The following is a 9,585-nucleotide window of genomic DNA, read 5'->3' as shown; positions in this document are numbered from 1 at the left end:
CAGGTAGGTCACCCCCAGGGCACCCTGAACCTCTGTGTGGCTGGCCTTGGGGGATGCAGGAATTACTTCTGCCCAAAATTCTGCAGGAGCAGATGGTGACCATACAGGACACAACCTCTTTGCTTTGCAGGTGGATTTGGAGGCTGTAAGGGAAGTTCTTCCAGCCAGGATGGCTGTGAGAATACTGAAGACACAGCATGAGGTTGGAGAAGTCTCTGTCTCCAGACAAGACAGCCCAGGAGCAGGCATGTCCCCATGCCGCAGGCATTCAGCTTCCCTGAACACAAGCCACTGAGCATAAAAAGAGCTTGGGATAAAAGTGGGTGGAACGGTAGGTTAACTGGCTTCTCACCTTTTGAAATCAACAGGTACCTATTTTAACTACTCCAGTGCCTTTTTTTATACAAGTTGAATTTCCCCTCCCTGTCCCCATATCTGCTCCTACATCTCTTCAACCAAGTGATCATTTAAGAAATGTCTTGGATGCCCTGTGGGTCTGCAGCCTCAGTGGGGCTGAGACCAGGCAACTATGCAGCTGTAATTGAGGGGTTTCTGTGGCGGGGCAGCCTGCTCACATACTAAGATCTGCACTGTAGCCTCTGGCTCCTGCTGTCCTCTTCTAGAAGAAAGGGATTGTGGCAGCACTGAGCCAAAATAAGAGGCTCACATGCCTAGAACCAGGTTTGTCCTTTGCCCCTCATCACTACTCCACCTACAGCACCCCTTAATACACCCAGAACAGTCCTTGGGGAATTTACAGCACAGTCAGCATCAGCACCAGGACCTGGACTCCTTGCCCTCAGTGCAATCAGTGAAGGGGCCCAAGGAAATCTCAGGAAATAGGATTTGGAGATGGGGTATGGTGACAGCTCTCGACCTGTCCACCAGCATGGAGACTCCATTCTCAGGATGAAAGATATTTGGCTATGACCAGGGCTCCAGGGAACCCATGGCTTCCTCAGGGCTCTAACAGTTCTGAGATTTCAGAATCGTAATCCCACCACGGCCAAGCACACATGAGGAGAAGGATCATGGGGGAGCATTATGAATTTAGGACTTTAGCTTTAAGGCTTGTCTCTTCCTCACACTCAACCGTGCACTGCTGGCACAAGGCACAAGGTGTCCTCGGACTGAGGTCCCCAGAATTAACTGCTAAATGAAAACCCAGTCCCTTTCTCCTGACACCTTGAAGAGCAAACACGTCACCTGGGGTTATGGTGCAGGCACAGTGGGCAGAGGGAGCAGGTGGCTTGTTGCTGAGTCAGAATTAGCTTGATTTTTTCTTCCTGCTTTCCTTCCCCACTGTTGCCTCTGCAAATTACTGATTTTGTGTCTGTGGCTTCCATTGAGTTTTCCAGAAAAAAGGAGTTATTAATGTAAACAATCTTGGCCATAGCAACAGAATGTCCTGAAGTGTTGAATTGTCATTTTATCACCAGGGCCCAACCTTTGCTTTCAGTAAAAGAAAAGAAGATGCACTTTTTCTTGAGGAAAAAAGAAGTAATTGTATCCTAAAGTAACGTTGATTATTTAGTGAGAGAAAACTTAGGGTTGCCTGGGGCGCTCAGTCCATTGGGCATTGGACTTCACCTCAGATCATGATCTCATGGTTTATAGGTTTGAGCCTCGCATTGGGCTCTCTGCTGTCAGCACAGAGCCCACGTAGGGTCCTCTATCTTCCTCTCTCTCTGCCCCATCCCCACTGGTTCTCTCTCTCTCTCTCTCTCTCTTCATAATAAATAAAGAAAGTAAAAAAAGAAAGAAAGAAAGAAAAATGAGGAGGGAAAATTTAGGACAAGAGAGAACTCCAGACTCAAATTCTGTGACAGATCGTGACCCTGACATGACTAGAAGTCAACGTGATTAGAAGTGAACATGGCCAGAAGCTGACACAACTCAAGGACAGCAGAACTCTGCAGAATGACAAAAGATCTCTACAAAAAATGCATCAGACCTCAATCTTTCCCTGACGAGGGCAGAGAAAAGTGAAACTATATTAGGCTTTGCTGCCATGGGACTTTTGAGAGAATTTTTATGGGAGACTTCCTATCCCCAGAGTAGAAATAATAACATTCATATTTTACAATCTTTGGGATAGGTTCACCAATGTACTCAATCAGAAAGCACTCCTTAATTTATAAATGATTAACAAGCAACAATGCACTTGGTTCCCCAAACAAGGAACTTATGATCTGGATATCTGGGAACGAGTACAGAAAACATTAAAAGCTCAACATTCTGAGGGGGCTAATGCCCCCAACCCCGAGGTAATCCTCACTCAGTCCCTTGTCCATTCTGCCCTTGTCCCCTTGAGTTTAGACGATGTATATGAAGATGTAGAATTACCCAATGGAGAGGGGAAATAAACTAAGCTTTTATAGTCAGCCTGTGCCTTTGGTGCCTTTACAGCCAAAAGATACTCCTCCCCCGACCCAAAAGGGTTAGAAGATAGTGAGCGTCCAGAAACCTCACCGACTAGTTCTGATAAAGTCCTCACCCCAATGTAAAAGTACATTAAGGATGCCCATAAGGCAGGTGACTTCCAGCCATTTCACACTGTCAGGCAAAATGGGCAATATGTCCATGAAGTCCTGCTCTGCCAAATAGTAAAAGAATTGCAGAAGTCAGTTCAGTTGAATGGTCTCCACGGCCCTTTTGAAATCATCAGTTTAGAACCTATTTGTGGCACTTATTCCATGTCTGCCTGTGATGGGGGCTCTCTTATGAAAATGATTTTGACCCCAGCCGTCCATGCTGTGTATGCCCAAGAGTTTTAAAATGGTTGTGTGACTCATGCCATGCATAACTTTGATGCTGCTATCCTGGTGTCTTTTGAACAATTTTCTGGCCCAGGACACTATTGCCAACTAAGGCAGCTAGCCAGGCTTCGAATAATTGTCAAACAACAATGCACTAAAATAGTGTGTCATATTCTACACAGGCCATCCCTATTGAAGGGGACTCTAACTGTCTCTCCCCGTTTCTCCCAATATCTAACTTTATGTGGGAGCTTCTCTCTCGTTCATTTCCTGGGCCAATGACTATAATGAATAGAGCCAATTGTCTCTGATTAGTGTACCTCGGGATGGAGACTTTAAGGAATATTCCCTAGCAGCTGCTGAAACTCCTTTTGCTTTGGGGAATGTCCCTGTCTTCTCTGGCCTGACATGGACTGCCTAATCCACTAGTGCAAAACAAATAAAACAAAACAAAACAAAAATCTGTACCTGCTCATCTATCTGAGCTGACAGGCTTTGGGACCATGAAAACTCTTTCTCTACCCTCTGTGCCTTTGTCTGCCTCCAGGCTACTTGGTGGCACCTCACTTTTTCTGCCTTCCCTTCCCCCTCTTACAATTTCTGCACCACCTGGGGTGAGGTCTGCATATCTGGCTCTTCATTGTCTCAAGCAGCATTACCTACTACCTCCACATTGTCAAAGAGCAAAAAAATTCCCCCTTAGACTTTCACCACCCACTTCAGATTTCCTCACTGGTTCCACAGGAAAAAAAATGACAATGGTAAACTTGTAAGAGGACACAAATGAAATAAAATTAGGATAGACATGCATTTTATTTATTTTAATATAATTGATTGACAAATTGATTTGCAGACAACACCCAGGGCTCATTTCTTTTAAATGATCAGAATTGACTAATAAATATTCATTCATTCTACTAAGGTTTACTGAAGGTCAAATTAGCTCATGTCATCTGTGTTCCAATTTGTTAGCAAAAGGATAACTTAAAGCAATCGTTAACTTTGTCTATCTCTACTTTTCATGGGTAATTGTTTAAATGCCCTTCAGGGACTTTGGTATCCTTACACTTTAGTTTTTATTTAAATGATAAATTAAGTTAAATCCATTGGACATTGAGGTCTCTTCCACAACAAATAGAATGCTGAAGCATTGCTTAGTAAATATAGATTTGTGCTATGGGTTTCTATGGCAAAAAACAAACAAACAAACAAACAAACAAACAAAAACCAAAAACCTAAGGTTACTAAAATCTATTAAAAATATAACTTGTGCTTCATAAGTCTGCCACCTACAAAATTTCTGATATAGTAGAGTTCACAAATGTTACTACTAAGTTTTCACTAGAGACTAAGGTCTCTAAGCTTTAAAATTCTGCTAAATGTAATTAGGCTAATGTAAATAAAGAAAGTAATTCTGTGTATAAAAGAGTAAGAGATATGTAAAAGTAGATATGAAAATAAAAACATATTTTTGTTAAAGATATAAATAAATAAGTAAAAACACAATCTTAACAAATAGGGTTAAAAAAACAGAATAGCATGCCCTTTTGAGTTGTTTACTTAAGGCTTGGTCAGAATTATGCATTCCTTTTAATCTATAAGGCGAAGCAATTGTAAAATGAGCACATAATAAGCTCAAATATATGTCAAAAAGGGGGGGGGGGATACCTTGGCTGTCCGCATAACAACCTCAGCTCCTTTTTGTGCTGTGATTATTCTTCACTTCTAAAATCTTAATCCTCAAGGACTAACCACAGCTATGCCACATTCTTCAAAATCAGAGAAACCTTCTCATCCTATGGTGCTATACAAAACCCCTGGAGGGGGGCCCACACAGACTGGGCCCACTAAACTTCCACCTGGGTTGAGGATATGCTTGTGTTCTTTTAGGACTGTGTTCTTTCTTGGACTTCTGTGGGTTCCCTCTCAGTTGGTAAAGCTGTACCTTGGCATGGTGGAGACCACCATGATATCTTCCAAATGACCAGGACTTCCAGAGAATGAGTCTCGGAAGAATGGGAAACCACGCCCCCCTTTTTGGAAGAACCCTCTTCATTGACTCTTCACCCTGAAGCCACTTCGCAAATGCAAGTCTTTGTCCCTGATATAACATTGGGAAGCCTCAAATATCTGTCTAACCAGGCAAGCATCCTCTTACAACACAATGGTATTGCATATACTTCTGAAACGCATCTGATAGCCATGATCTCAATCACTGACAGGAATTCGATACAGGTAACCCTGATTCTTCTCCTTGCCTTCATTTGTCCAGGCCAAGCTCAATATTTAGATTATGCTCATCTACATAACACACCTATATGTGACAAGCTTAACACTCCCAGATGGGGATATACCTATTAGCAATAATGACATGGAGATCATGGGAGGAGCCAATCTTAACCCACCCTTCCAAGCTGAACAAGAGCATTGGCTTTATATGACCAGACCACAATGGTGGCTTACTTCAGAACCTCCTTAGGTGTTTTACTAAACTTAGTAACTTATGTGCTGGTCTCAAATGAGGAATCAACTGGTATTTACATGTACAGCCCAAAACCTCTACAAGGCCAGACAATTTAAAATTTTTCTCAGCCACAAATTTTGATATACCTCAAAAACAAACTTATCTCACACTCCTAATCTTCCAGCTTGTTCTAGTCTCAAGTATTCATACCACCGCTGGAATAATATTCGTTGGACAACCTGGTATGGAGAGACTGAGCATAATATTCGCTAGGTCACTTGGACTTTAATTGACTGGGTCCCAGAGGCCACCTTGAAACAAAATATTTGAATAAGACCATATCCTTTGACCAATCTAGTAAGAATAATATTTTTTTTTTGGAAAGACAGAGGTTGGTATGGCCCTATATTTCTACTCATAAAGGAAAATGTAAAATGGTTGTTAATTTTTGAGACCTAGGCCTTCCCTTCTTGACTCATAGTGTTAGCCATGATGGAATTTATATAAATAAACATATTAACAAAACATGGGACTCCCTGACCAATTTGCATGGCCTACTATTTCCATTCCTTCTCCTTACATTCTCTTTATTACCTCCACTTTACAAACCCAACCAATAGAAAATAAGTATAACATTTCTACCACCATGGGTGGGTTTATGTCCTGAGTAAATAAATATAACATCTACCAATTAAATTTCTCCTCTTTATTAGTTCTTAGTGTGTCTCAGCCTGGGTTCCTATTAATAGCTCTGAGCCCTATATGCATCCATCAGGATGAGGCTCACTTTCCAAGCTTGTTAAACACTGGTATTCAGCTGTAAGGCAAAATGATTTGTTGGCCGTTTAATCATGGGCACCTTAGCAGCAGTAAGCATTATACCCTCTGCCAGTGTCACTGGAATCGGCCTGCATCAAACAGCCCATGTCCTCGTTAATTTGTGGTCAATACTACCAAAAAATTAATAAACCAAATTTCTATCGATAGACAAGCTTTGGCCTGCCTTGAAGCTTTTGAAGCTGCAGTGGAATTTATTGGAAAAAGACCTTGTTCCTCCACTCTAAACTGCCCCGTGACCTTAACGACCAGCATATTTGCATAACTGCCATTCCTTATAGTCACTGCCAAGCCTGGGATGCTTTACAGACACACCTTTACAGTGTTTTTTTTTTTCCTTTCTATGCCTCTAACATTATAGGAAATTTGGTTGTGACATTGAGCCAACAGCTACAATATACAGAAGACCAAATTAGAAATGAATGGCCTGATTCGTGGGCAATGTGGCATGACTTAAATCTTTTCACTTACAGGCAGCACACATGTCAAATTCTGGATAACTCTGGGAAGCAGAATACTTATACCGTGTCTCTTTCTATATCTTTGCAGAGTCACCCGCCAAGCCACCCAAAAACAAAACAAGGACCAGGAACTTGTCATGACGGTCTGTGAACAAAAAACTAGAGAAAACCAAGAAAAAAAAAAGGTTGGGATCATGGGAATTCAGTATAGGAATCCCTGAGCTTGTACCAATGGGTTAACAAGGCTAAGGATGAAAGCATCCAAGTTTAGGTAAGCAGGGCAAAAGTGCCCTGGGCATGGAAAAAGAGGAATAGGAAGTCGCAGGATGAAAGCATCCAGAAGAGGTAAGCAGGGCGAAAGCACCCCCAGCATAGAACAAAGACACAGGAATAGGAAGACACAGAGTGAAAGCATCCAAGATTACGTAAACAGGGCGAAAGCACCCCCAGCATAGTACAAAAGCAGAAAGCTGCTTTCAGAAGATGGAAGCTCCAGAATAGGTATACAGGTAAAGAGGGATAAAGACAGCCTCAACAGGGTGAAATCACCTGGAGCAGAGCTAACCAGCAACAGAAACCTGCCTTCTTAACTCTGAGGTAGCATTCTCTGTCTTATCTGTAGGCAAATTAAGATAAACAGACAATGTGTCTCATGCCTGTCATGAACAGCCATCTGCTGGATGCCAGGATTTTTTTTTATATTGACCCAAACCCTAACACCACATAACATAAAAAGCTCCTTTCTCTCACACACATAGGTTAATAATCACCCTTTTATTCTTTCTATACATCCATCATGTTGGTAAGCCTTCTGATGCTAAAAATACAGAGCAAGGACCCTTACTCAGGGCTCTTTTCTCCTTCCTGACAGTAGCCACTCTTTTATTCAGTTCTGCATCCACTCTATTTCTAGACAAGAGAAACATTGAGAATCCAAGTCTGCACAAGGGCAGGATCTTCCATGTTCCTTGTTTATAATCTTATCACACAGAAGAAGGACCCCACCTTCCCAAGTCGGGACAGAACATGATCAAATGCAAAGAGAGCAGGCTGCAAGCAGGGAAACAGGATGGGGACTGTCACTTTGACAGCACAAGGGTGTATGGCAGGTGCTGTTAGGGTATTGGTCCTGGATTTGGGAAACTGAAGTTGGCAATGCACTAGGACAGCACTGCAGTCCTGCTGATGACACCTCATGCCCCCAGAGTCCACCTGCCCCTGCAGAAGAGTCACATCTGTGACCCTGAACTCTGCCAGAGGATTCGGTCCTTCACCACAGTCACAGGCACAGCCTCTCCTGGCAGCCTGGGAGCACAGATATCCTGAGGACCTTAAGCCCTGGGGACAGAGCTGGTCAGGGGGACACGGTCACACAGCAGACTTGAGCCTCGTCAAAGGAGGCAGAGCGTAGGAAGGCGCAGACTCTGCAAAGGAAGATGCCTCATGTGGTGACCCCTTGGGGTCATGCTCATGGATGGAGTCAGTGTGCTGGGCACATGGCAGGGACCAGAGATCACCTGTTGAATGAGGAAGAAGTGAGTGAATGAGGGAGTGAATGAGAGAGGGATTGAAGAAGTGAATGATGGAGGTCAAGTCCACACAGCAGGGGAATTTTTTTGGGCTGAGGTCAGAGGGTATAACAGCCTGGGTCCTAGAAGGTGGCACAGGGTGTGTCCCGCTCTCCTCCCATGGCTGGCCTTCCTTCGTGTAGCACCTGCTGACATCCGGGATCATCTCCATCTCCTCAGACAATGCTGAATGTTCCCAGGAGGTGGGAACCAGGCAGAGACCTGATCAGGGTCTTCCAGGAGTGCCCTGCCCTAGAGGATCATGTGGCAACCTGCCAGCTGGCTCTTTATGTCTTGTAGGCACCAGGCAATGATTCCACCTCATCTCTCAGAGAATCCAACAGACAACCCATCAAGAAGGCCAAGTTATGTCCTCCAGTCACAGATGTGGAAACTAAAGCTAACATCACAGCCTGGGTTCACTAGTAAAACAAGCTAGGTGAGCATCCCAGTACCCTTGAATTTTGATTGTCATAACGTCGGGCCTGTGTCTCAGCATTCTGGAACTCAGATCCCACCTCCTGGAGCACCCCACTCTCCTGCCATGAGGCCCCTCTGAACTCAGGGGAGCAGAGCTGAGCCATCAGCCTGGGACCAGACATGATGGCTGGGAAAGGGAGGACCCTGGGCTCTGTAGGCTTTCCCAGTACGGGACCACCAGGGCTCTGTGGTCTCTCTTGATACCAGATGAGTTGGGCTTCATGAACTCTCCTGGTACTGGACAGCTGCTCCCCTTCAGGTCAGGACTTTTCACTGTGAATCTCCTGGGGCTTGGTTTCCTTATGTTGTCAACGGACCTGCTGCTCCCCAGACCATAAACCACCATCTGAGGGTGATCAGCACTGCCCCATAGGGTTTAATTTGCCTGAATTCCTTCCAGGAACGTCCCACATCTCTGACAACTGCTCCCCATGGAGGTCGCCTCCCCTTGGACCTGCATGTGTTTGCTCTTCATCCAAGGAACACATGGACTTTGGAGTATTTTGGGAACAGAGGCTTGGGAAACGTTTCTCTGGAGTTGGGTTGTGAGTAACACTTTTCCCCTATGTGGTCCCACTGTCCAGCTTTTTGCATTTCCTTCTTTAAGTTTTCACCAAAGGGGCAACAACCATGTCTCCTCCGGCATCAGGCTATGGTGTCACAGAAGGAACAGGAGCCTCTGCCCCAAGGTTATGACAATTTTACCAAAGGGGTCTAATTTTTTTCACATCCAACTTTTAATCCTTTGGGGATTTCAATATAAAATGAGAAAAATTCTGTTTCAAATAAACACAAAATACAAAAATTAATCTGTCCCATCTTAGAATGTGTGGGCAGACACAAAGGCATCTATTGTGAGGTTCCAGTTATAGGAAAAGATACAAAGTAGCTGAGAACTTCCCTCATCTGGGGAAGGAAACAGGCATCCAAGTACTGGCAGCACAGAGAATTCCCTTCCAAATCAACAAAACCAGGTCAACACCACGACATGTCAAAACGAAACTGGAAAAATACAA

The 9,585-nt window shown here is 44.0% G+C and overlaps 1 long non-coding RNA gene across 2 annotated transcripts; it reads left to right on the top strand.

Annotated features, from left to right (window-relative positions):
• The first annotated feature begins 6,325 nt into the window (after nucleotides 1–6,325).
• Nucleotides 6,326–9,378, top strand: LOC132675022 (uncharacterized). Of its 2 annotated transcripts, none has more exons than XR_014135961.1 (3): nucleotides 6,326–6,706; nucleotides 8,390–8,528; nucleotides 8,970–9,378. It is a non-coding gene; the product is annotated as an uncharacterized LOC132675022 (long non-coding RNA). The 2 variants fall into 2 exon arrangements; XR_013557760.2 differs by having other exon boundaries at nucleotides 6,704–6,807; nucleotides 6,883–8,528.
• The last annotated feature ends 207 nt before the right edge of the window (nucleotides 9,379–9,585 follow it).

This window comes from Panthera onca, chromosome A1, assembly GCF_046562875.1.
Source record: "Panthera onca isolate mPanOnc1 chromosome A1, mPanOnc1 haplotype 2, whole genome shotgun sequence".
Classification (NCBI taxonomy): domain Eukaryota; kingdom Metazoa; phylum Chordata; class Mammalia; order Carnivora; family Felidae; genus Panthera; species Panthera onca.
The sequence above is the reverse complement of the archived record's forward strand: the minus strand, read 5'-3'. Positions and strand labels throughout refer to the sequence as shown.